The sequence below is a fragment of the Equus caballus genome, chromosome 5 (genome assembly GCF_041296265.1).
Source record: "Equus caballus isolate H_3958 breed thoroughbred chromosome 5, TB-T2T, whole genome shotgun sequence".
NCBI lineage: Eukaryota > Metazoa > Chordata > Mammalia > Perissodactyla > Equidae > Equus > Equus caballus.
This window is the reverse complement of record NC_091688.1, coordinates 58,127,545-58,154,102: the sequence shown is the minus strand read 5'-3', so window position 1 is coordinate 58,154,102 and position 26,558 is coordinate 58,127,545. Positions and strand designations below refer to the sequence as shown.

Genomic DNA, 26,558 nt, shown 5'->3' with positions numbered 1-26,558 from the left:
TGGAGTCATGTCCTTGGATAGGTGAGGGGAGATAAGGTCGTGTGCACAGATGTAGGCACTGGCCTTAAACAGGAGGACGGCACTTCATCCACAGCAACAAGAAGGAAATCAAAGTGTACAAGTTCTGTGTTACATGTGATGACGGGAGCAGGTCGTCTTCTGTTCTCAATGAAATGGGCAGCAAGGTATCAGTTGAGATTGAGTAACAAGTGTGGGGAGGTGTTAGACATTTGAGGAAAAAGGAGAAGAGGCCAATGGTATTGTCTCGGACAGTAGGAGAGTCAACGATCTAGAGCAATGGTTCCCAAAGTATGGTCCTGGGACCCACAGCATCAACTTCACCTGAGAACTTGTCAGAGATGCAGATTCTCAGGCCTCACTCTTGACCTCCTGATCAGAGACTCTGGCCCCACATCCAGCTATCTGTGCTTTAATAAGCCCTCCAAGAGACTACGAGGCACACTTACGTGTGAGAAGCACTAGCCTAGGAAAATATGGTGTGTGAGAGCCTTCTTGAGGTTAGTGGTCATGAATTAGAGTGAAACCAGTCCGTGCATCTCATCCTAGCCCATCCTCATAATGCCTTCCCCCTTCCAGCGATTGCATTAGGAATGGACACAGAACCCTGTTCCAGCTAATGCGGCAGCAGGAAAAGTCTGCCGGAAAGGGCTTCCAGTGAAGATCCCTCAATCTGAAAAATGAACTCAAGGAAGACACAGTCCCTCTATCTACACTGCTGGGTTTTGTGGTGTGAGGATTTGGCAGCCATCTTCCAACCAAGGAAGACGGGCTGAGGACAAGGATGAGGAGTGGGGAGGGCAGAGTGGAAAGATAGAAAGAACCGGAATCGCTGACGGTGTTGTTGAGCCACTGGACTAACCCAGAGCTTCCCCACCTCTGGGCCTACTGTTACGTGTGGTAAACACTCACACTCAGCCTCGCCATCCTTATCTGTAAAATAGTAAAACTGGTAATAATAGCCACCCCCTGCAATTGTCATAGAGACTAAGGGAAGATCATGTTTTTGAAAATAGCTTCTACCACTGTAAAGCTCTATCTAAATATAATTTCCATTAGTGCATTTGTATCTTACTCCAAAATATACACATTTCGTTCATACACAACTTTCTAGAAGGTGAGGTATAGTGACGGTGAAGGCAATGTTGCACTTAGGACTCCTTGGGGTGCTCCTAGGGTGAGTCCTTTGTCTCAGGATCCCAGCCTGGCCTGGAGCTCCCAGGCAGAGGCTCTGGTGAACACACTCCCTCACTGCTCAGCATGCCCGGGGCCCCCTGCAGCCCGGCTGTGCAGAACAGGCCCTGAGAGCAGGTGCCAAAGAGCACACTGCGCAGCCCGCAGCACGACCACCCCTCGCCTCCTTAAATCTTCCGCCTGTCTGTGAATTCCACAGCCCATTTCAACTCTCCCCCTCAGATGACAAATTTTGTTCTGAGTGCCCCCTTCCGAAACAAGCCATAGCAGCCTTCCTTCCTCCATGAGGTACACATCCGCCCTTTACCCTCCATACTGAGCCCTCAGATGCCCCCAACCAGAGTTCATTTCTGCAGTAGTGTCACCTCATGTGACCTAGCCCTCTCCTTCCTCTCCTTGCCCATTTGTGTCTTTGGGACTTTCCCTGAAGCATCTCATGTCCCTGCCTCTCAGCAGCAAGAGGAGTTTGTTTTACTTCCTTGGTTATCTTTATGGCTCACTTTCAAACCCCAGGTCAGCCCTGCCCATCACCTTTGAGCTCAGCTCACAGATCTCCTTATGCGAGCACTGTGTGCTCATCGGATGTGGAAAGAAGCACTACCGTCTCAGCCTGTGTAACTTTTAAGTTTAGACTTTATCCCTCACGCTCAGTTGAGAGACCCTCCAGTTCTGCACCAAAGAGGTTGATATTGAGGCCCCTGGCATTTTGAATATTATTTTGTCCTTCACTGCTTTGTTGTTATTGCTTTATACTTGGGGCTGAACGTAGCTGACTGTGCCTCTGCCCTCTGTGAGAAGCCTCTGGCCACAGGTGGCATCAGGAGAGGCTTGGCGAGTCCACCCAGGGAAGGAGCCGTTACACATCTATGTGAGGCAGGGAGAGACCAGATTGCATGCAGCACCCACAATAAAACGGTAACAGCGACACAATAAAACAATCCACTAAAGGAACAGGGGACACAGCTATTCACAGAGGGCAAGCGACCCATGGACTGTTGGAGATCCGGCACACGGGACTTCAGCCTATTGTGACTGGATCTCCCCACCCCTGTCTGCAAAGAGCCAGTCAGAACAGGCCGGTGTGGGATGGCACCAGGGTGTGAGAGCCAGCCCACACCCCAGGCCCTCACAGGGACCACTGGATATGCCCCAAGGGACCAGCTTGCTGTCTCAGGGTTGTGCCCTCAGTGGAATCATGAACGGCTAGGACCCCTTGCAGGGGCCTTATTACCTCAAACTGGGATCTCTGCACACGCGTCAGGTCGGGGGCGGGCCCAGGATGGATCTGGCATCTCTAGGAACAGCAGACTGAGTGTGTAACCTATGTGCTCTTCACCTGGACTGTGGGCCTCACCGGGACAAAGTGGCGCCTTATTCATCAGCGCACCCCAGCAGGGAGCCCTGACCCTGGCACGAGTCTACGCTCATTGAAAGTGTGTGGAATTGAAGGCCTGGACCAGGGGTAGGCAAACTTCTCCTGTAGAGGGCCCAGTAGTAAATATTTAAGGCTTTGAGGGCCATGTACCCTCTCTATTGTAGCTCTATTTCAGCTGTGAGAGCAGCCACAGATAATATGTAAACAAAGGAGTGGGCGATATTCTGATACAATGTTATTTTACGGACATTGACATTCAAATTTCATATCATTTTCATATATCATGAAATATTCTTCTTTTGATTTTTTCAACCATTAAAAAAAATGTAAAAACCATTCTTAGCTTGTGGGCTGTGCAAAAACAGGCAACAGGCCAGATTTGGCCCATGGGTTGTAGTTCATTGACTCCTGGTCTAAAGCAAGACAAAAGGCCCACTTCCTGTTTCCAGTGGGAGTAAACAGATCTTCTGCGTGTGGGGACTGTTCGGTCTCTTAATAGCCATTGGGGTGTGCAATGCCCCAACAGTGCCCACAACTCCCTCACACACACACACACACACACAGATCTATCTAACACTTGGCCATTGTTCTGGACACCAGGGTGGAGGTAGGCAGTCTCCAGGTTGCCATGGCAATTGCAGACACACTTTTAGGACTGTTGCTGCTTCCAGGTAAGAGATGTGTTGACTGTCAGCAACTCGAGGCTGATTTATCTTTTTACCTCCTCCACCCACCATCACTCCAGGGCATATTAGGCCAGGGTGGGAGGCCATAAAGTAATGGGAAGCTGGGAGAGACAATGGGTAACAAGGAGAGAGAATAAGTGGTGAGGAAAAGGATTTCTAATGTTAGCAATGCTTCCTCTTGAGTTTCTAGTGGATTTTAATTTCTCAGACTTTTTCATGTGCTTTAATTCATTTATTCCTTATAACCCCATATGGGAAAATTCACCTCACTGAGGATGCTATAGTTTGGAGAGCTTTGGGCATTTGCTTCTTGTCCATGGCCTTTAAGGGGCAGAGCCAAGACTCAGATCCAGGTATTTCATCAAAGTCTATTTGTTCATTTATTTAGTAAACAGGTTTTGAGGGCACCAAATGTCAGGCACTGTGCTGTGCAGGAGGACTATATAAGGAGGTGCGAGATCTGGTTCTTGTCCTCAGAGCATCACCATGTAGCCTGGTTCCTGCGCTGGCACTATCATCTGACTCACTGGGAGAGCTCTAGAAGGACAGCGCTCAAGCCCAGGTTTGATGCACTACATCTGGATCTCAGGTCGGGGCAAACACGCTAGGCCCAGCACCTTCCTTCACCTCCGCCTGCTCGGACCAGCGCCAGTTCGGGAAAGGCAGACTCCAGACCCCAGAGGACGCTCCTTCGGTCCAGGCAGGGGGGGGGGGCAACTCCAGAATAGGATTTAATGCCAGGCTCTGTTGGGGAACCTCAGGGAATCGCCAGACCTGCCTATGGACACATGAATCTCTCATTCCTGAGGGGGGTTCCCCGGAAAGTCTCTGACGCTGAGTTGGAATTTGGCTTCAGCGCTGGTAAAGTGAGAAAAGCTTGAGCGCTGAAGCAAGAAGCCCCAGGTTACGTGACCCTGAGCAAGTCACCGAACCTCTTTGAATTCCCATTTCCTCATGGGAGGGGAAAATGGGGACAACAATAGTCACGCTCTGTCTACCCCCCTGGATGCAAAAATTCCAAAAGAGGGAGCACGGGGACCTGTGGGAGTGCCCTCACCTTCAAGAGAATCCCGGTTCAGGCCTGCTCTGGGATTTGCGGAGTCCTCGGTCAAGCAGACCCAGATTTTGCCCCTGGATGCCGGCATGACCTTCTGAGAACCAACGTCTTCCGAAGCATTAGGTGCCCAGACATCTTGCAAGATGAAGACAAGCCTCAGCTTTCTTCCTGTACTCAGTGTTTGCAGTGACTTCACTGCGGAGGAATACAAAATGAAATACACGTTATGTTACTTGAAATGTCAGAACGCAGTTACCTAAGGAATTTTTTTGACAAGGGATACTTGGGGGACACTTTCTGACCTTTATTTAAGCTTGCAAGGTGTGCTTTCCTGTTTGCCAGGTTGCCATCCCCCTTCACCCTCTGAGTTTTCCGAACCCTCACATAAGTTTCACAGCGAGCTAACTTTCCAGCTCTCCGGGTCCCGCCCCTCTGCCGGCCCGAGTGGAGGCTCCGCCCCCGTCTCCTGGTTGGCTCTGCTTCCTCCGCCTCCGGAGAGGACACGCCCCTCCGCCCCGCCAAGCAGCCCTAATTGGAGGCGAGGATGGGGGGTTTCTGCCTCCCTTGCTTGGTTTCTTACGTCAGTTAGGTGTGGTTTTCATTTAATACTTAGATTTTAATAGTTGATTTCTTCAAATGGGCTTTAGCATTATTTATTTTGCCTCTGATGACTCTGTCTTCTGGTCTAAAGTATTAAATCCCTCTCTGTTTTTCAATTTACAGCCTGGCTGCTCTAGGTTCACAAAGCTTTTCCATTAAAGGTCTCTCTCCTCTGCCAATATTTATTGTTAGAGTCACTATTTGCCCAGAAGGTACTGTCTGCTGCATCTTCTGGGAAATGAAATTTATTTCTCCTGACATTGATGGGGGTGACATCACTCAAGCACTGTTTACATCACCAAGTCGCATAAGCCCTGAGCCCAAAGGCTCCAACGGATGACAAAGGTAGGGGGCGGGGGAAGGAACAGAGTGGGTTTACTTACACGTCTCTACCTCTTCCATTCTCTCTCCTCCGTGTGCCATCCCACCCACCACTTGTATTGACCGTATCATCATATAACTAATGGGATCTCTTAAAATTGACCAGCCATTCTTAAAATTAGTATTGAGGGGCTGAGGTCAATAGTGGTGGAGGGTTGGGCAGGAGGTAGACGCCCAGCCTTCTTGTGGAGAGCATCTGCTCGAAGGGCAACAACCATGCCTTCCCTTTGTAGCAAGTCACCCTTGTAAATCCTCTGACACATGTTTTGCTATCCTCTGCTGACAGGTAAGCTAACTAAGGGACAGAGAGAAAGAATTGTGCTAGCGCCTAGCAGATCTGGGATTTGAACCCAGCTTTTCTGTCCCAGGGCCCTCTCTTCTGCCTTCATGTTCTCCTGGCGTGGTGGCGTGAGGATTGCTGAGGGGTGAGTGGAGCTCTCAGCCCCATTCCTCTCCCACCCGCCCTACATGAAAGTACCCCCAGGCTCCAGTGCAAGCTGGCCCAGGAGAGAGAGACAGAAGATGCCTGGGCAGCAGTTTGCTGGTACATAGAGCCTCCGCCCCCTCTCTTCTTTCTTTCCCTATTTAGCCAGCCTTCTCCTTCGTCACATCTATTTTCTCCAAGGAGTGTTGCTGCCATCTCCAATTCCTCACCTCCCATTCACTCCTCAACCTACTGCATTCTCCTCTCCTCGCCTCCTCCCCGCTTTACCAGTGATCTCCCAACTGCCCAGCTCAGTGGTCAGCTTTGTATCCAAGACCTTCGTGGACACGGGACAAATGCAGCAGCACAGGGACCGCACTCAGGCGGGTCCCACATTTGGTTTAGTGGTTCCCTGTTGCTGTCTTGAAGTCCTTGATGATTGTGGACAGGGGATTCTACACTCTCATTTTGCACTAGGCCCTGCAAGTTATGCAGCTGATCCTGTTTGGGTCTTTAAATACTGTAACTTCTATAACAGACATCGTTCGTGTTTATCCAACATGCATCCTCCCCCCTTCCCTGCAGCAGAATCCCACTTTTTTAGTCATCATGGGCGACCCCTTGATCTCAAAGAGAAGCTTTTCCTCAGCCACAGAGAATGAATCTGATGTATTAAAACAGTAATGGAATCTCGAGACTTTTGGTCAGGGGTTGACTTAAAGGGAACCATATGACCTAGGTCTCGTCAAAGAGAGGAAAGTAAGTTTGTTCTGGGAAAACTTTGGTGTCCCTGAGAAAAAATGGACGGGCTTAGTTGGCCTGCTCCTTACCCTTTTGCCCATTCCTCCTCCTCTGCAGTGGATGTGGGCACAATGCCTGGAGGTGCAGCAGCCATATTGTGACACGAAGAGGAAGTCCAACACAGTGCGAATGGCAGAGAGAAAGAGAGAAAGGATCTGAGTCTCTATGGCACTGTCGAGCCACTGCCTCAGTCTTAGACTACCTCCCTCTGAACTTCCTGTCATGCATCGAACAAACAACAACATCAAAAGCTTTATTTTTAAGTCATTGCTGTAGCATTTTTCTTTTTTACTTCCAATTAACTGGTTTGTAACCACTAAGACGTCAGCAACATTTAACATAATGTTGTCCATTCCCTCCACTTAGAACCTTCCTTCCTGGCATTCATGATGCCATCTCGGCTGGATTTTCTGATCACTTCTCTTATTCCCTCTCTCAGCTCAGTCCCTGATGGTGGGGTCTGGCAGGATTTTGTGATTTATTCTTTTATTCATTGCTCTGTATTTCCTGAGCACTCCTGTGTGTTGAGCCTTACACTCAGTGCAGCCGACGCAGCCACAAAGACAGACGAGGTCCCTGTGCACATGGAACCTGTGCTAATCCGAGTCCACTCCCTGACCACTGGCCACACTCCTCCTGGGCGATCTCGTTTACTTCCTCAGCTCCACCACCTGCAGCCATTTCTTTCTGATGCAGGACTCCATGTTGGTTTGCCTAATTAATCAACAATCAACAGATCCTTCTAGAAAAGAAAGAGAAAAGAGACTGAACTTCCTTCGGTGAGACAGTCATGAAATAGTCTTCACTCCATTTTCCCAGCCAAGAGATGGAAAGAAGATGTAAAAAGGTTGGCCACCTTTCCTCATCCCTCAGCTCTGACTTGATTTGTCTGCAGGACTCAGACACGGTAGGGGAGCCTACGGTAGTAAATTCCCCCACGGAATCCTGCCGTATATGGGGACTTTCTTTTCTTGCCCATAAAAGGTATTGAAAGCTCCCGTCAGTTTTAGCGGTTATTGTACTGTCTCAGCGCCAGCCCCTCACTCATGCACTGTGACAGAAAACAGTAAGAGAGGCACCAGGAAGAGAAAATGTGTCAAATTCCCCCAGCCTCCTAGAGAAGGAAGACTGTCACTATTGATAATAGCATGTTTTACAATGTGATTCATTTGGGAAAAGTTTAAAATGAAAAAACTCTGTGTCAGGACTAGAAATACGATGATGCACACACTCCCAGCCTTCGTGGAGCTCACAGTTGGCTGATGGAGAACAACATTAAACAAGCAATAACAGTAAAGTAAGGTAAGTGCCACAGTGGGGAGGGGGTCCAGGGAGCCACTACAGCGCTTGGTGGGGCTCCTGGCCTAGTTTACCAAGTCAGAGGAGATGAGGTCTAATCCTAGGCTATAGACGGAAGTCAGCAATCCAGGGGAGGAACGTGGTGGTCTGGACGAGGGTGGCAGCAGGGGGGCTCCTGATACATTCCAGAAATATTGAGTAGGTGTAATCAACAGGACTTGGTGATTGATTAGATGTGGGAGGTGACAGAGAGGAAAGAATCAAGGATGACCTCCAGATCTGTGACTTGTGCAATTGATTTTTTTTATATGTTAGTCTTAGTATCTGGCAACCTTGATAACTTTCTTTTTAGTTCTAAAATTTAACTGTAGATTTTCTAGGTGAATAATGATGTTGACCACAAATAAGGATGGTTTTGTGCCCTTATCTTCATTTATATTGATACAGTTATCAGTCAAAGCTCAGTCAGCATAAAAGGAAATTGCTGTGGGTATTTCAAGCAGAGAGATTTAATAGAGGGGGTTAGGTGCTTACAAAACTGTCAGGAAAATGAGAGTGGTGAAAGTCGGGGGAGGCTGCTACTAGCTTTTAGGTTCACTACCGCAGCTGTGGTCCTCCAAATTGAAAAGTCGCTTTGCCCCCCAGGTCAGGAAAGAGCAGGAAAACACCCCCGATGGTCCTGGCTCTCCTGCGGCAGTGAAGCGGGTAGGTGACAGGGGTGCCTTGAGGACTTTGTCAATCCTCGTTTCTGCCAAAGCCCAGATACCTCCAAGCCACTGCTGGAGACAGAATAGCAACACATCTTGCTTCTGACTGCCTTCCAGCTCCAAATCTTAAGCAAGTATATCTCATTGGCTGAACGGTAATGGTGTTCAGAACCCTAGAGATAAAGGAGTGTGGGGTGAGTGGTTCCCAGGCTTCCAGCCCATGTAGTCAAAGGTATGGCTAGCAGAAATAAAAGCCGGTTGCAATAGAAACCAAGAAAAACAAAGTCCAGCATGGTTTTGCCTAAATTTGCTAGCCTATCCTTTTGTATGTAAGGCACTCAAAACTTTCCAAATGAGCTAAACTCTCCAAGTTCTTCACTCATCATTTGCCCCCATGGACACTGTATTCTAGAATATGTGCGAAATGACATGCAATTTTCCAAACGCATTTCCATGCCTTTGCGCTTGTCCTACCACTCAAAAGTTACCTTTCCTCTGCCTGTGAAGACTGGTCCCGTCCCTCCACTCCCCTACCCCCTTGTCCCATACCTGCATCAGGCAGGATTGACCCGGATCTCCTCAGTATTTCCCCTGCGCTTGGTTCACAGTTCTGTTACTACCACTTGTCCCAATGAATTTCAACTTTTAGTCAGAGGATCCATCCCTTCCAGTAGACATAGCATCCTAAGGTAAGCGACCACGGCTTAATTTGTGTTTATGTCCCAAGGACCTACGAAAGTGCTTGGAACTTAATAGTTGCTCATTGAAGATATATTGAATGCATGAAGGACTGTGTGTACGTGGTCTCTCGGGGTAAGCACCTGAGGTTGTATGAAGAGCAGCCACCTTCAGAAACAGGCATGCCACTTGTTCCTAAAAGGGGGTCTAACCCATGATAGAATCTTAGAAGGACAAAAATTCATGTTTATAAATTGCTTACTAATGCTACCTTCAAGTTCTAAATTCTTATTTTCTGTTTATGTTGACTTTTGCCTTTCTCTTCCAAGCTTCTACCATCTGTCCTTGCTTCTGAAGCTTGTAGTGATGCTTCTCTTTAAAATATAATTCCCACGCAACATTCTGGTTGCTCCCATCATATCAAATTAATGCAATGACCACTTAAGCTGCTGGGAAAATATGGGTCGTTACATGCTGCTGACAGTGACACTGACAGTGACATTGGAGCAGGGACAGAGAACATCTTAATAAAAGACTATTTGTACAAAATCAGAGAACTCTAGAGTTTGAAGTGTCCTTAGAGATCTAATCCTTTTGCTTATACAAAAATGGAGATGGAGAATTTCCTATGATTCCTTAGCACTGAGAAAACTTGGTTAGCAAGCCCATCTCTTCTTTCTTCAGGTCGGGGAAGCCTCTACAACGAAACCTCTGAGACTTCCTAGTGCCTAGGACAGTGTTAGATGCATGATAAGCGATTAATAATGTTTTTACATGGGTGTATGAGTGTCCTACTTATTAATCCCTCAAAGCTGATATTGTACGGTTCTCGAAAGGAATGTTTTCCCAAGGTAACCCGGAAAATCTTTGTTTTTCTTTGTGGCAGATACTATACATTGGCTGACTCAGCATCCATTCCTAACCTCATATCTCTTGCCCACCTTGTTTTTAAAGCCCAGGAAAGCTACATACTTTCCCAGCCTCGTTGCGCTGGAAGCGACCAGGTGACAGTTTGGGCCAGTGAGATGTAAGCAGAAGCCTGCAGTTTTCTGTAAAAAGTTTGCTTTCCTGATAGAAGGGACAGAGAAGGCAGGTGTTATCCTTGCTCCTTGTCCTGTCAGGAGGGTGAATGTGTTGGCTGCACCTCCATCAGCCTTCTTGTGCCCATAGGGAAAGGCCAAGAGAATGACAGGATGCCTGTTGTTGTTGAGCTGCCCACCCAGCACCAGCTACCTCCTGACTGCCTGTTATGTAGAGAAACAAACCCGTCTTTGTTTAAGCCACTGAGTTCCTAATTCTTGCTCTTAAGCGCTTCTCTAGTATTTGCTCTCTCCCAGCTACAGAATCTTCCCAAGGTCATGGCCCCAGACAGGAAGGACAGATCTATGTCTATCAAATACGACAGACGTAGACATTACCATAAATTTACTTTATGAGCCTAGTTTTATAACATTTACTTGTCATCACGTTAATCCATAAGATAAAAACGTTGTTTCAATGAATACATAAAATTTGAAAACAAGGGAAACCAGTGACAATTGCAGTCTCATGTCAGTCTCATCATTCAACGTAGTTTTAAATTGTGATTGCGTTGCACAGTATTGAGAGAATCCTAATTCTCACAAGTGAGTGATTGCAAATATACGAGTTTGTTCACCCTGCGATTTCAGGTCAGATAGTTTGAAAGAGGAATGTGATGACAATTTCTCCCTAAAGTGGAGTCAGAAACAGCGTGTAAGATCTGCTCTCGTTCCTTAACTGGCAAATGTTCAGTCTGGAGGAAGGGGGTCAGTGAACAGGCTCTTCACCCAAGGTAATTTTCATTGTTCAATGGAAAACACAATGTAGTGAATAAGAGTCCAGATTCCGGAGGCAAACTCTGTGGGTTCAAATCTTGGGACAACCGCTTGCTGGCTGAGTGCCTGCGTCTTGGCGTCTTCAGCTGTAAAAGGGGCACATTAATATGTGCCTTATAAAGTTTTGGATGGTTTAAATCAGCCACTACAGGCGAGGCCTTAGAACAGTGCTGGGCACATCGTAACAACAGCTGTCAGCAATTATGAGACATCCAGTGATGTCCCAGATCCTCCTTTGACTGTCTCTGTCAGATATTTACTCAAAAATTTAAAATAGACAAGTTTATTTTGCTTGGAACACTGAATACATATTTCAGGTTTCATGTCTTGGCTGACCAATTATCTAGGATTAAGCCAGAAGCCTCCCCTTGCCAAGGTGAGCTTACTCAGTCTTCAAAAGGAAGAGAGAAGGAGTCAGACCTTGCAACAGGAGTTAAACCATGGATAATGTGACACAATCATTGCACCACAGCCTTTGTTCAATTGTTATTTTAAAATAAATTATTGTACAACAACCACACATGGAGCTGAAAAAAAAGTATGTTTTACCCGGCATTTAATTTTATAGAGCCCGTGCCTGCTATATTTGATATACAATATCAAATTGTATATAAAATTGTATATCAAATAGCTGCTGTGTACAATTTTATGTAAACAGACATGGGAAGGCCTGCTTTAAAAAAAAACAAAAAAATAGTATAAAAAGGGCCAGTACAGGGCTGCAACATTCTGAATCAATGAACATTTACAAAATATTTATGGCATGAGCTGTATGCGCAGAAGTGATCCCTCTCTGGATCTGCTCCAAATCGCTCATGCCCTTCAAGGCAGATACGCCAGCTTCAGCTCCCTCAGCATGGCAGCCTCTCTCACTCTTCACCTTATACTCCTTCCCATCCTTACTTTCCCTCAGTGTGAGAGGTCCAACTTCCTCTCTTGTTTCTCAGATTTTCATAACATTCTTCCCTCTCCATGCCCAGCTGCCTTGGCAGCTGCTCTTTCACCACTGAATAGCAAAATGCCCATTAGAGTTTCCCCAGGGATCGATCAACAAAGACTTATAGAGGGTGGCAGACTGTCTGAGGCACTGAGGTCCTGGGCAAATAGACCTGGCTCCCGTCCACATAGAGCATGCAATCAGTGCATGGAGTCCTGCCTGCCTCTCCCAGTACAAGCAGAAAGCTGACTTGGGGAATTAGATTTTGCTGGGCGACAGAGAGCATCAGGACTGTACCCACACACCAAGAATAAAACAATAAAAAGTTATTATCAGTGAGGCAAAAAAAGAAAGTTTTAGACATGCCAAAATGATAATGATGCTATTGACAGTACAGCCATTCCCTGGGGCCTGGGCCCATATTCCTCTGATATGCACTGGACCCATGCTGCCTGCTTTTTAGGTCCACTGCTTAAGTTGGTGGGGCAACAGTCTATCCCTGGGGGACTCAAGGATTTTCAGAAGGGGCAGTTTCTCCGCATTCTATACTCCGGGATTTCACAGCTACATCAGAGCATGGCATACTGCCCCGTGATTGAACTCCACAGTTGTTAGGGGGCAGTGGGGGGTCCAGTTCCTAGTGTCTTCCCTGGCCATCAGTCCCCCAACCCCACACACGTCAAAACAAGACCCTGATTCAAGCTTTCTTCTTATCCCATAAACTCCCAGACCCTGCTACATGTGCCAACAACAGAAGTTGGGGAAACTGATGCCAAGTGAGCTTTCCAGTTTCCCACCCATCCAGAGGGGGCTGCCGTCCGGGAGAGGTTTCGGGGAGAAGGCAGACCAGCCAGACCACACGAGGTGCAGGGAGCAGAGTGGCTTCACTCCTGGCTCCAGCATCTGTTCAGACGGCTGTTTCTGACAAAGATGGCCGGTCCCCTCAGCAGGTCTGCGTAGAGGCCCCTTCAGAGGCACAGGGCCCCGGGCTGGGGCGGGGGAGAGAAGAAAGATTTCCCTTGTCATCTTATTGCTTCCTGACCCAATGAGCAGTTCCCCGGGAACGCACTGGCTCCCTCGTTTATGGTTACATGAACATAAAGTTTGTTACCTTAATGACCACCTTCCTCGTCAGAATTGCTATCATGAGCGCGGCACAGTCTTTGCACACTCTGATCTGATCCTTCACCCAATGGCCCTCTGCTCAACTCTCTCTCTCCGAGTCTTTGTTTCGCCCTAGATCTGGGATAAGCTGAAAGTATTAGTTCTCTACCCCATTCTCCTAGCATTAACTTACAAGGGAGCTTCTAATTATTGGTTGGTTTGTTCTTCTCTTCTGTGTGGAGCTTCCTTTCTTCCATCCCCGCTTCATTCGTGCGTGTTTTGATTTAATGTGTCTAACAAAAGCGTCACTATAACTTCCACTCCCTGATGCCCCTGTTCAGTTTTCCAGTTCTCCTTCCCCGCCCCTCAATTACGAGGATGTTTTTGGGTTTGTTTAGTCCCTGACTTAAAAGTGTAAGGGAAAGAGCACTGGTGTAGGGGTCACTAAGCCTGTGTGTGTTCAGATCCCGTAATTGCCGCTCACTAGCTGTATGACACTCAGCTAACCTCTGCGAATACCCATTCCTTCCGCTAAGGTGTGGGAATACAAGAATCTCTCTTTCCTCTCTTAAAGGGATGTCTTGAGGATAAAATGAGGTCATGGATAAAAGAGAGCCCTAAAAATTAGTATAAAAATCATATTAATTTCCATGTACTGAGTGATACTCTATGCCAGGACCAGCTTAAACTCTTATATACTGTTTTGTTTCAGCTTCGTGACAATGCAATAAGGGATAGTGCCATTACTATCCACATTTACTCACAAGTAACTTGAGGCTTAGAGAGGTTAAGTAACTGGTCTGAGATCACACAGTATATAAAAAGGGAAGAACCAGGATTTGAACCAAGTCTGTCTGGCCTCAGACTGTGGGCTCTTAACCACTGCACCATCCTGACCCACCTGAACCAAAGGTACCATCATTCAACTAGATGTTGGTGATGTCTGTATAAGTCCACTCCAAGAAATCAAGTGATTAGGAGACAGTGAAATTCCCAGCATGCTCTGCGAGGTGCTATTCATTGTCTGGTGGGCTGGAGAGAAATCCCTTGCCAAAATTTTGCTGGTGTTTCCAGAATAAAAACTCACACTATTAATCAAGGGGGCAGCATGGCGTAGAGGTCATTAGCATCTTTGTCTGCAATTAAAGAGACAAAACTGTGACTTCGGGCAAGTCAGTCTCTCTGGCCTTCTATATCCTCACTCACAGGAAGAGGAGGAGCTTGGACAAGACAAGTATTAAGGTCTCTGTAAGTCACCATCATAATAATAGCTAGCATTTATTAAGTGCTTAGTAAAGTGCCAGGGCTTCTTCTAAGGGCTTTATATTCAATCTTAGATGATTCTCACAACCACCCAGAGAGACAGGTGCTGATATTATCATTCCCTTTGGCAGCTGAAGAATGAGGCACAAGGAAGTTTTCCCAAAGTCACAGAAAGAGTCGGAGACAGAGCTGAGAACCCACACTGTTAACCACTCAGCTATCTTTACCCCCTAACTTACAGGAATTATACTATTTGTTGCCTTGGACAGAAGGGTAAACTCATTTGATGATGTCTTTATAGCCTGCCTCAGTTTTTCCTACTGTAGATAAAAAATAGTGCATGTTTTTAAATACCCCATGACACTGCATAGGACATAGTAGGTACTCAATAAATATTTGCTTACCTGATGTTTCCGTCATTAAAAAAATTACATGAAAAACACATCGAAACAAACAAGAATAAACTAGAAATAGAAAATAATGAGGCTGCAGAACTGGAGAAATGTCTGACTCACATTTTCTAATATGAACTATCTTACCAGAAAATAATCCAAAGATAAAACACAATATGAGCAAATACAGTTTTCTTATCTTGATGAAACAACCACAAAAGAAAAAAAAAATCAAATCATCTCGGTTGCAGAAACTTGATTATTGACTTTGGCAATGCTTTCTCCATCTCCTTGTGCCAATAAAGTTATTAGAATTGAATTGAGAGAGGCAGACGCACAAGAAGAGCTGAGACAGGATGCTGAGCAGTTGAAATCAATGACTCTCAGAGCTGATCCCCCGCCAAAGGCTACACCAGCTCCCAGGAGGACTCTGCCACTCTGGCCAGCGGCCCGGCACTGCGGAAGCTACAAGTCAGGTTTCTGGAGGGGACTCCCAGGTGGCTGGGGACCGACAGCTGAGGGAAGGAGGAAAAGGGCGCCCTTCCCATTACCAAGGACCAGGCAGGCCAGCACCCACCAGAGTAGAGAACAGCAAGTCTTTGCTAGTCTCACCATTGTCCCCAGGCAGTAGAAAGGGAAGAGAAGGCAGAGAAGGAGGAGGGAAGAGAACACAGTGTTATTCACAATCTGTTTGCGACAGGGAAAAAGAGTGGCTTAATAACCCATAGCCAGATTAATGGAATATTCCTTCTCTCCTCTGGCAGAGCTGCTCCTCTGGTGCCATCACCCGTAAAATGGACAGCCACGGGAGAAGCCATGGAGCTAATTAACAAATCTGCCCCTATGTGTGTCAAAACCCATTCCACTGGAACTGCAAAGATGGAGAGTGTTTAGACACCAGCTTAATGAGGAAACCACTAGCATTCTGTGGAAGCCACTGTGACCACTTGGCATCTCTTCTAGCCACTTCCTCCCTCTCCATAAACTGCCTCCCCACCCTGTCCTGTGTTAGCCCCAAACATCTTCCTTCCATTCATGTTCTCCATCATCCACCCGCCAACTATGAAGCATCAAAGCCACCATTTAAAGTTTGTGTCTAAATCTCTGAGAATGATTGCACCTTTGTAAATCTCTATGAAGATCCTAGCAAGGGTATGGGCTTCTGATTAGTTGAGTTGTGTGTATATATATGCTTCTCTGTGTACATATTTTCTACAATAATGTTAATAATGACTAACACGAATTGAGTACTTGCTATGTGTCAGGCACTCTTTTTGCTCAGGGAATCAGTATAGCCCATGATGGACAGACCTAGAATACTGACATAGGAGGTTCTCCAACAATCGTACATTTCAGCACAAAGTCCAAAGCTCCACCTACTTGCCTAGAGTTTGTAATCAGCTTAAGAGCTCCCAATCAGATTAATAGTCCCACACTCTCAATCATGATCAGATATGCCTGTACTACTAAACATCTGAGGAAAGCTGAGAATGTGGACCGCAAACACCAAAAGAAAATGAAATAAGAGTAGCATGTAAGAAACTGAGAACATGCAAGGAGAGAAAAATTGAAGTGTACATATGTTGTATCTTTACAGAGAAAAGAGAAGATACTGCATCCAAGAAAAAAGAACAGACTCAAACAGAAAAGGAATATTCAAAAGCCAAAATGGAATTCTTAGAAATTAAAAACAACAGAAATGAGAAACTCAACAGTAAATCTCTCAGAAAGTCAAGCAAAAAGACAAAGAGATAGAAAAATTGGAGGGAAAATAGCAAGCCAAATTAGAAGACTAGTCCAAGAATTCGAATATCTAAGTAATAGGAGTTCCAGAGAGAGGGAGAGAAAAAAACAAAAACAAAAACAGAAAACGGAAAACAGAAAAGAGGTAATCACAAATGAAATTACCGTACTCGCTCCTAATCCGTGAAGGTACGTTCCAAGACCCCAGTGGATGTCTGAAACCACAGATCATGGTGAGCCCTATGTATATTATATTTTTTTCTATATATACATACCTGTGATAAAGTTTAATTTATTAAGTTAGGCAGAGTAAGAGACTATCTGAATTGCCTGCATCACTACTCTTGTGCTTTGGGTCTGTTATTAAGGTTCTTGAAAGCAGTTGTTCTTTTCAATGTTTTAAGCATTCCTCATAGAATTGCATTTCATATAGAAATACTGCAGAGCCAGAGCACTCATATATTGCAAGTGGGAATATCAACTGGCACAAACACTTTGGCAGCATCCACTAACGTTGAACAAATATCTACCTACAGCCCTTCCATTCTTGGGTACATACCTGACCAAGTGAGTTCTATGACCCCCAAAGAACACACTCAAGTGTGTTCATGGCAGCACTATTTCTAATAGCCCCAAACTGGGGGAAACCCTAGTATCTATCAAGAGATAGAACAAGTGTGTTATATTTACACAGTGGAATACTTCACAGCAATAAAAAAGAACTTACTTACCATGGCATACAACAAAAGGCATATTACTGAGAGAAAGAAACCAGATAGAAAAGAACCTGCACCAGGTGATTCTATTTATAAGAAGGTTGAGAGCAGGCAAAACTGTGTGGTGATAGAGGGCAGAACAGTGGTCACTTCGGGGTGGGATACGGCCTGGATGGGGTGATGAGAGCCTTCAAGTGTGCTGGAAATATTCTATGTGTTGGAGTAGTGATTTCATGGGTATAGACATATGTAAAAATTCATCAAGCTCTACTCTCTTTATATCCTTTATATAAGTTTAACCTCCATTTAAAAAAATATTATGAAACTCAGTCTTATAAAAAACCTTCAAGGATTACAATAAAAATGTTTACAATAGAATTCCTAACCTGGAAGAGACTCAAAGTTAATTACAGAAGATAAGATGTGCACTCAAATGACCATAATGTAAAGCAGCGTCTGAAAACGTTGTATGGGTGGTCCAAGAGAATGTCATAGGATTGCAGAGAAGGGAAGGGACAGGGCGGGAAAAGAGAGCACGTGACATCTGAGCTGAGATCTGAGCATCCTCTGTGTGCTTGCTCCATCAATTTCCTCTGTCTCTTAAATGTCCTTTACAGTTTGTTTCTCCTGTGCAAATAATTACTGTATGTTCAAGGCTCCTGTATTGAATTTTCCTCCTTGGTGCATCCTCCTAGCTCTCTCCTTCCCTTCCTAGCTGAGTTTCTGGATGGAATAGTCTACCTGCTGTCACCACTTCCTTATTTTCATTCACTCCTTGGCCCACTGCCTTCTGGCTTCTCCCTGCGTATCCCACAGAATCTTCTTTCACTTGGTCAGCAGTAATGCCCCAGGTGCCAGATCTAATGGCTTCTTTCAGTTCTTATGTTCCTTGACCTTTGCATCACGCAACACTGTTGAACAATTCCTCTTGCTTCTAAAGTCCTCCTTCCTTTGTTTTCTGATAAGCCTGTCTCCTCCCACCTCTTTGCTTGCTATTCTTGGTGGGCTGGTTTTTGTCTGCCCTGGGCATTCTCTGGAGCCGGCACCTTCAGTTCACTCCTCTGTTCATGTTTGGGCTGTCCTTGGCAAGCTTTCACCTCCCTCTGCTCATGTCCCTGGGACCTGGGATCTCCAGACCACGTCTTTCTCAGGGATCCGGATCTCTACAAACACAGCCTGACGGTATCTCTGTTTGGCTGCCTCATACAAAAAGCAAGTGCAACATATCAAAAACTTAATCATCACTTTCCCCATCACAGTCTTCTTTTGGCAACCAGATACTATTCAATGAATGGTACCCCCATCCACTCCAAGAAACCAGGAAGTCATCCCTGATCTCATATCTTCTCCCCACCCCCCATATGCCTCTGGCAACCAAGGCCCATCAGTCCCACCTTGTGAATAACCTCAGGACTTTAGTCCCCAGTCATTAATCTCCTGGATACTTCAATAGTCACCTGACTGCTGCTCCTGTTTGGAGTCTCACTTTCATCTGGGTCATCCCGTGATGATCTCCCTACAATGGGAATCTGATTAGCCCTCTTTCCAGCTTCCCTTCCTGGATCAGAGTCCTGCTCCTTAGCTTGGACCACCACCTTCAACATCTTCTTTGTCTTGTCTTCTTTCCAGACTCACCTCCTGCCACTTTGTCTCAAGCAGCCTAAGCTCCACCCCTAGAGAATTACAGTGCTGCTCCAAAAGTTCCAGGCTCTCCTGTCTGCATGAAACCCTCTTCTCCCTTTCTCACCTCCACCAGGGAATGCCTGGTTGCCCTTCAAATCCTGACTCCTGCAGGTGGAGATCAACCCCCACCCTGTTCTCTCTGTTCCCATAACACTCACAGTACTGGCGCTATTTGTCTGTTTGCCCACTGGCTAAACTCTCAGAAGGCAAACCTTTTGTCTTATTCATCTCGTGTCCTAAGTACCTGGCTCAGAGTTGGTGCTCAAAACATTTGTTGCATAAGTGAGTAAATGTTCAGTCCTTAGGTCCATAGACTTTTTTGCCTCAAAGATAGATAGCTCAGCAACTGCGTTTCCAGCACTGTCACTGTTGCTATTTCTGAATCTAATTGCTATTGCACAAAGCTGTTCAGGGCAAAAACTGCAGTAAGTGGAATAGTCCAGCAACTCCCTTCCAATGCAAATGCTCCATGCTCTTGCAAAATTGCTGCAGTCTTCAAAGGGTGTAGGCCTTTGGAATTTAAGGCAGCAAAAAACATTGCTGTCCAGTATGCTGCCTGGGAGATTCTTACCCCACAGCTGAAAAGCCCCTCTCTCCAGGATTGTTTCTTCCCCTCTCCCCCAATTCAGATTAACAACATTGAAAAATCACAAATCTAAGAAACCCCAGACAATCCATGGGCATATGAATTGCTGGAACCCAAGGCCCAAGCATACAGAGCTTGCCTTCTTCAGGCCCTGCAACATGCTGGACGTCCTCCCTGCTGGCAAGTTCAGAGGGTCATGGGACGCCCCACACGGAGATCAGTCACCCATGACTTTACCTGAAACTCCTGTTGACATACTTCCTATGCTCACACTCAACTCCCTCTTGGATAATGAGTTATGTGAGTTTATTACTTGCTAAAGACAGAATAGCATTTTCTTTCATTCAACCTAAAAGTCATCTTGCTTTGTCATAATCCCTCCTAACTCTACGAGGCTGGGACTGTGTGAACAAGGACTTGCTCCCCGAGGCCTGTGTGTGCTGTGGGGCTGTGTGGACCTCTCAAGCAGCCCCTCTCAGCCTTCAACTTTCCAGACTGAAGTAAATCTATAGTGTCTGGAAGAAGGCCCTGAACCTAATAAATATTGAATGATGACTATGGAGCTGGATGATGATAAGAGCTGCCTTTAAAAGGGGATTCAAATTCTTGCCACGAGTCTGAGAAGTGAGAATTAATTAATAAATCATTGCCAAACACCGTGTTGAGATCAAATAAGTGTGCTTAGGTCCCCTTGGTACAAGGCATGGGCTCATTTGTTCCCAGATCTTCTCCAGTCGTTTCTGTTTCCAAGTGAGAAACGTTTCCTATATGTGCATGGGAGCCTGTCTTTGTGAGATGGCTGGACGCTGTGTGAACCTTTCTGAGGACAGTACACTTGCGTAGGGACGACACCCTCCTATTAGGAGGAGGAAGGAGAGAAGGAAGATATGAGAGGGAAAGAGGAAATCTAATAAGTGCCCAGCTACAATTTTGTGCCAGGCACTGGTCTAGGAGCTTTGCATAGGTCATGTCCTTTAGCCTTCACGATAATCCCACGAAGGAGATTGAGATCTCTCTTACACAGATGTGGAAACTAAGGTCACAGAAGCTGTATAACTTGCTCAGAATGCCAGAAGCAGTGGGTCTGGACTTCAAAGCCAGACCTGTTGGAGCCTAAAGCCCGTAATCTGTCCCTAGGTCCCCTACCTAGGGGACTGTGTGACCCATGTGACCCTCCTACCCCGATAAGGCATGTTTTTTGCCCCTGTCCAGGGCAGCAGGCCTGTGCTCCTTCTTGCATTTTCTATCCCACACAGACTCATGACTGGAGCCCACCCAGGCCCACAGGCACTATATGAGCTGGCCGGTGCCCCTCCTTTCCTTTTCCTTCCCATACCTCCTTGCAGGAAGCACAGGGACAAGACGGCAGCAGTGACTCATCACTAGGAGAATAAAATCTTCAGTCAGGGCAGCCTGAATGGCGTGGCTGCATGCCTGACAATGAGCGAGTGTCCCCTGAGCTTTTGAAGGGCGTTGCCATTCACTGCTTTAAAACAAAGGCAGAGAAAGGACAGCAACCACAGGGGTGGGGTGGGAGTGCAGACTGAGGAGAGCTAGAGTGGAGATCACACTTTCCAGGGTGACAAAGGAGGAATAACGGGGAGTGGAGACTTTTCTGTGGCTATTATTTGAGCTATTTGCAATGTTAGGCAAATCCCAAGTGGTTTTCATTCACTCCTATTTTTATTTAGCTGATTAACCTGGCCCTCAGGTGTGATGGACTTTCTCTACCTCAGAGGCCAGGCACGCAAAGGCCCCAAGTTGCAATGATTTCACCCGTGAAATGTAGGAGGCAGCCTGTCCAAGCACAGACTTTGCAAGACTTCTGTGTTCTGTCCCCAGGAGGGTTCCTGCCTCTGCTAAGTAGCAGATGAGATTTGTCACTCTCTTCGTCCTCTTACCCTTCCCCCAGGCTTATTCAGGGCCTGACCAATGGCCCAGAGGGGACACAGGGACATGTGGGAGTCGGCAAGGTGCTAGTGGACTCACCAGACAGACTGCAGTCCAGACAGCTCTGCCAGCCTGCATGATTGCACCAGGCCTCAGAGGTGACTGCACTGCCCCCTGGGTGGTATGGCAGAAGAGCAGCCAGGTTCTAAGACGGGGCAAGGAGCCTGAGGCATGGGTAGGCCAGAGGATGAGGCCTGGGTCTTTGACTGGGAGGACAGCAAACACCTCAAAGGGCACCATCTTCCCTGAGCGTCTTGCTGTTGGACCGCTCTGGGCTGAATTGTATCCTCCCAGATTCACATGGTGGAGCCCTAACCCCCAAAGTGACTGCATTTGCAGATGGGGCCATACGAAGGTAGTTAAGAGGAAATGAAGGCATAAGGGTGGACGCCTGATCTATTAGGATTAGTGTCCTTATAAGAAGAGACACCAGAGAGCTTGCTTCCTCTCTGCCATGTGAGGACACAGGAGAAGGTGGCCCCATCTGTAAGCAGGGAAGAGGGCCCTTTCCAGGAACCAAGCTGGGTGGCCCCTTGATCTTGGACTTCTAGCCTCCAGAGCTATGAGAAATAAATGTCTGTCATTTAGGCCACACAGTCTGCAGTATTTTGTTATAGCAGCTGGAGCAGATTAATGTAACCACTAAGATGTCAGTTACTAACAAATCAAACCGACCCTCAGTTTCCTTCTGCTTCCGGTAATGAATTTTCATCGCAGTCTGAGCAACCATTGTGCCACAATATCACCTTGTAACAATGATTGCAAAGGTGCCCCTCGTGGAGAGTTTGCTCAGGGAAGGAGTCCTCTGCCTTGTGCCCCCAGGCCATGCCTCTAGGGGAGCCTGGAAGCCCAGGTCAGGCCACAGCAGTTTCATGGAATCCAGGCCCGAGCCTGGCTGCCCTGCAGGGAAAGGAGGTGCTCTGGGAAACTGTAGATGTTTTAACCACGACAGTGACATCCCCAGGAACTGACTCACACCCTGCCTTACCCCACCCCACTGTCCAGGCCAGTATGAGTGCCAGCACTAGGGCCCTGACAATGCTCCCTAGACAGCCATCCACTTTGGGTCCCTCTCTGCAAAAATCCTAGAAGGTAAAGCAGCTCACAAGGATTCGAAAGTTTCCTTAGGAAAATGCAGTTTTATCCAGGCCTTAAGGAGCTCAGTGTATGGAAAAGCCGGCTTTAAAAAAAGACTGTGATTTACAAAAAGACTCTCAACAGAAATCCTTTAACTAGGTCTTCCTTCTTTCCTATCAAAAATATGAGGCTTTAAAAAATTTGTATTTTTACTTGAATTCCTCGCACACATTTGTACTCTGTGAAATTAAGGTGCATGTGGATTTGAAACGAGGAGCAGAGTTGATTCCATGAAAACAAATCTGCCTTAAGCCTCGGGAAGGTCTAGATAGGGCCCAGTGCAGCTACCCAGAGAGTGGGAGGGGGAGGAGTGAGGACAGGAGAGGTGGCGCCCACAAGAAAGGCTGATGCTCAGTGTTTCATGGTTTTAGCAAGACAACCCCTCAGTAACCCTTTGACGTCATTTGAGCCCATTACGTCTCCAATTCCAGCGGTAACGGCGAGTATTTCTGACCACAGGCAGTGCGTGCAAGGAGGCTCCATTCCTCTGTCCAGGCCTCCCCTCTGCTTCTGCTTCCGGCCCCTCCTTTACTCAAACGCGACCCTGACACTGCACTCCCTCAGCCCCACAGTGTAGAGGCACCAGCAACCCGCAAAGACGTGTTCCGCTCACCTTCTCATCCCAGAAACACAGCTGCAGAGACCGTCTCTGTGCCTCCATGAGAGCGTTGTGTAAGCTGGCACTTGGAACCCCCCATTTTCTCCTTGGAGCCCAGACGCAAATAAGAATAAAGCTTGCTTACATGCCTGGGACGTTTCTGAGCTCGAGTGCCCACAAAATTCCCTAGGACTGAGAAAGCAAGTCTGTTATTATGGTATTTGCAGACCCAGAGACTGTATTTAAGGCTTCAGGATGATGCTTATTATAACCCTTTCTTGGACTACCATGCCGAAAACACTAGAGTCTTTTTCAAGGAAATTTGCCAGGGAAGGCTGAAGGCATCTGATCACGTAGGAACGTTTTGGGCTGGTTTCAAGCTGTACAGTCTGGGGGAGGAGGAAGTTTTCCCGAAGACTGCCCCGGGGAAGGAGAAGCCACACAGGGCTGTGCATTGCAAAACTCAAGGGGCTGCCATCCTCAGAAATCACGGTGGGAATATGGGGCCTCCTTGGAGCTGAGCCCTGTGGCAGCCCTGAAGCCACCCAGAGGACGTGGGCAACTATGGAAGACACTGATCCTGAATTAAAGATTAATGATGGGGAAGCAGGTGCTCAAGGATAGGCGAGGGTTCTGAGTTCTTCTGGGGGAGAACAATGAGGGAAACAAGCAGATGTGCAAGCCAGGCACATAGGACTCCCAGAGGAATCGCGGCGGGGTGGGAGGAACAGAGGCACTTTTTCTCCAGTAAAGTTCTCCTTTTCTAAAAACACTTTCAAACTCATTTCCATTACTCAATGATCAAAACTCATCCTGCCATTTTGAATTTCTCCTTTTTTAAAAACTCATAATGCAATTAGAGAAATTGCACCCCACATCATTAATATCACTATGATACATTACCCCATTTGAAAAAACAAAAACATTGTATCTTCCATGTGCTGTTACTTTGCCTGTGGGGAGGAAAGGCAGTGACATGCACGAATCTTCATGTTCTAGGACGACTGAGCTGGAAGTGGTATAGAAGCAGATCCTGGAGAAATTCTAACGGTCAGTGAGGTGGCTCATTTCTTCCTTCATTCAGCAAACATCTATTGGGCACTTGCTATGTGTCAGGTGTATAAAGATGATTTCTTCCTCTATGTCATTTTAGGTCCTCCGAGAAGCAGACACCAAAACAGAATTTGATGTGCAAGAAATTTACTGGGGAAAATGCCTATGAAAGATAAAGGAGGAAGAAGCAGGAGTGGATGGGGAGAGCCTTCACACAAACGAGGTGAGGCAGGTCTGACTCATGTGAAAGGAGAGCAGGAAGGAAGAATATCAGCCTGCAGGGCAGTTTGGAGAAAGTCTCCTCCAGGTCCAGAAAGAACCTCCGAAGCCTGCATGGCCTGTCGGAGGAGTCCCACGTAAGTCAGGGACTGGCCGACTCCAGCGCCCCCCTGGGATGCTTGCTGGCTGAGAGTAGGCTGGGAGAAATGTGAATGTCATGGTGGATCCAAAAGGCAGCAGCTGGAGGCTGTCGGTCAATTGCATTTCCCACAGCAGGTTCTTTTGAAGGAGATCTGAGTGGAGCACTTCCATGGCCAGCACAGCTTTCCAGGAGCTCTCAATTTAGGCAGGTAAACATATACATCACAGCTGTATTCCAAGGCTGTGGACTAGCCCTTTGGGGTTCTGTGTCCGTTCTGTGTTCACTCAGCCATAGCCTGGGTTGTGGACAGGGACCATGGTATGGAACATGGCTGCTCAGATAAGGAGGGCTGTGATGTGTGTGTAGATACACCTCACAGGCCCAGGAAAGCAGGGAAATGGTTGATATAATACAATTATGTACAAGACACAGTGGCAGGAAGGAGGGAATTAACTAACTGCTTATGAAGGAGAGGTCAGGGAAGGGTCCAGGATAAAGGGACGTGGAATTGGGTTTACCACTGGAATTTATCACATACACAGGAGGTGATGCAGTCAAATCTGTCTCATTGGAAACCTGGATTCACATCCTGGCTCTGTCACTTATTAGCTTTTGACCTTGGGTGAGTCTCTTAACCTTTTTCAAGCCACAGTTTTTTCATCTGTAAAACAGAGATGATGATCGTAGCTATTTTACAGAGTTAGGATGATGCACGTAAATTCATTAGCAGAATGCCTGACCTATGGGAAGTGACCAGTAAATGGTAACAGTTAGTATTCTTGTTGTTAATAATTCTGACATATCAGACAGTGGAAACAGCCTGTCCAAAGACATGAGAGGATGAAGGGCAGCCAGTCCGGGTTGCTGCCGGCAGTTTTCTGTGGCTGGATCATATGGTGCAAGGGAAAATGTGGGAGAAAACAGGTCGGGAAAACAGGCCCCATGAGACGAAAAGCCTTATGTGCTGTGTAAGATATTTCGGACTTCACACTAGGTTATGAGAAGCTATTAGAGGATATTGGGGGCGGGGGTAAGATTCGCATGTTTAAAATTTCCCTCTGGCTGCAGAGCACTCAGTGGATCAGAGGGAGAAGAGACTGGAGGGGGAGATAGGTTAGGAGACTTTTGCACCAATCCAAGCACAGGATCAAAGGACCTAAGAGAGGGAGAGGAGAAGCAGGTTTGAAAGATCTTTAGGAGGAAGAACTGACAAGCTACGGTGACCAGCTGGGCGTGCAGGTGAGGGAGGCGTCTTGGGTGAGGAAGATGCCTGGTTGTCTGTCTCGGGAGACTGGCTGGATGGAGGTGCAGTGCAGCCAACAGCAACTGTAAGGCAGGAGCAAGTGATCGTGGGAGGATGGTGGAAACAAGAGAGTTGAGTGTGGCTGTGTTGAATCTGAGGGGCCTCCTGGACTTCCCAGGGGGCCTATCTGGCAGGTAGATGGATGAAGGGGTGTGGGGCTCAGATTAGAGGTCTAGAGGCACTTGGAGATTGTGGCCACAGTCCAAGCGGGGGCCAGAATAAGAACGATGGTAGCATAAAAAGAAGAGGGTCGGTGTAAGACCATCATCGGGGCTGTGTGGTCTATCTGGACAACTCGTCTGCAGCCACCTTGTGAACACATGACGGAATGTGGGAGTATACTCAGCCCCACTGCCTCCTAAAGCCCCTTGAATCCACACTGATGCCGAAAAGATGAACAGCCATCTGGGATTGCAAGAGTGAAAATCAGCTCAGACTGAAAAAGAAAAAAGGAGTCCTATAGTTAATCAGGCTGAGAGGACACAGGTAAAAGTGGCTGCAAAGTTGACAGGAGACCTTGTTTCTCCCAAGGCCATGCAGTGACTATAAAATGAGTGACACGACTTTCCTACCAATGGCACCCCAGACCTGGTTTGCTAAACTCATTTAGTACTGAAGATACCGAAATGCTAAGCTGCCCTCGCCTCATGGCAGCA

General features: G+C 46.9%; 1 long non-coding RNA gene across 1 annotated transcript; it reads left to right on the top strand.

Moving 5' to 3' along the window:
• The first annotated feature begins 7,578 nt into the window (after nt 1-7,578).
• On the top strand, nt 7,579-24,478 carry LOC138924104 (uncharacterized). The gene is made up of 3 exons (XR_011438744.1): nt 7,579-7,838; nt 16,370-16,748; nt 24,339-24,478. It is a non-coding gene; the product is annotated as an uncharacterized lncRNA (long non-coding RNA).
• Nucleotides 24,479-26,558: the final 2,080 nt, after the last annotated feature.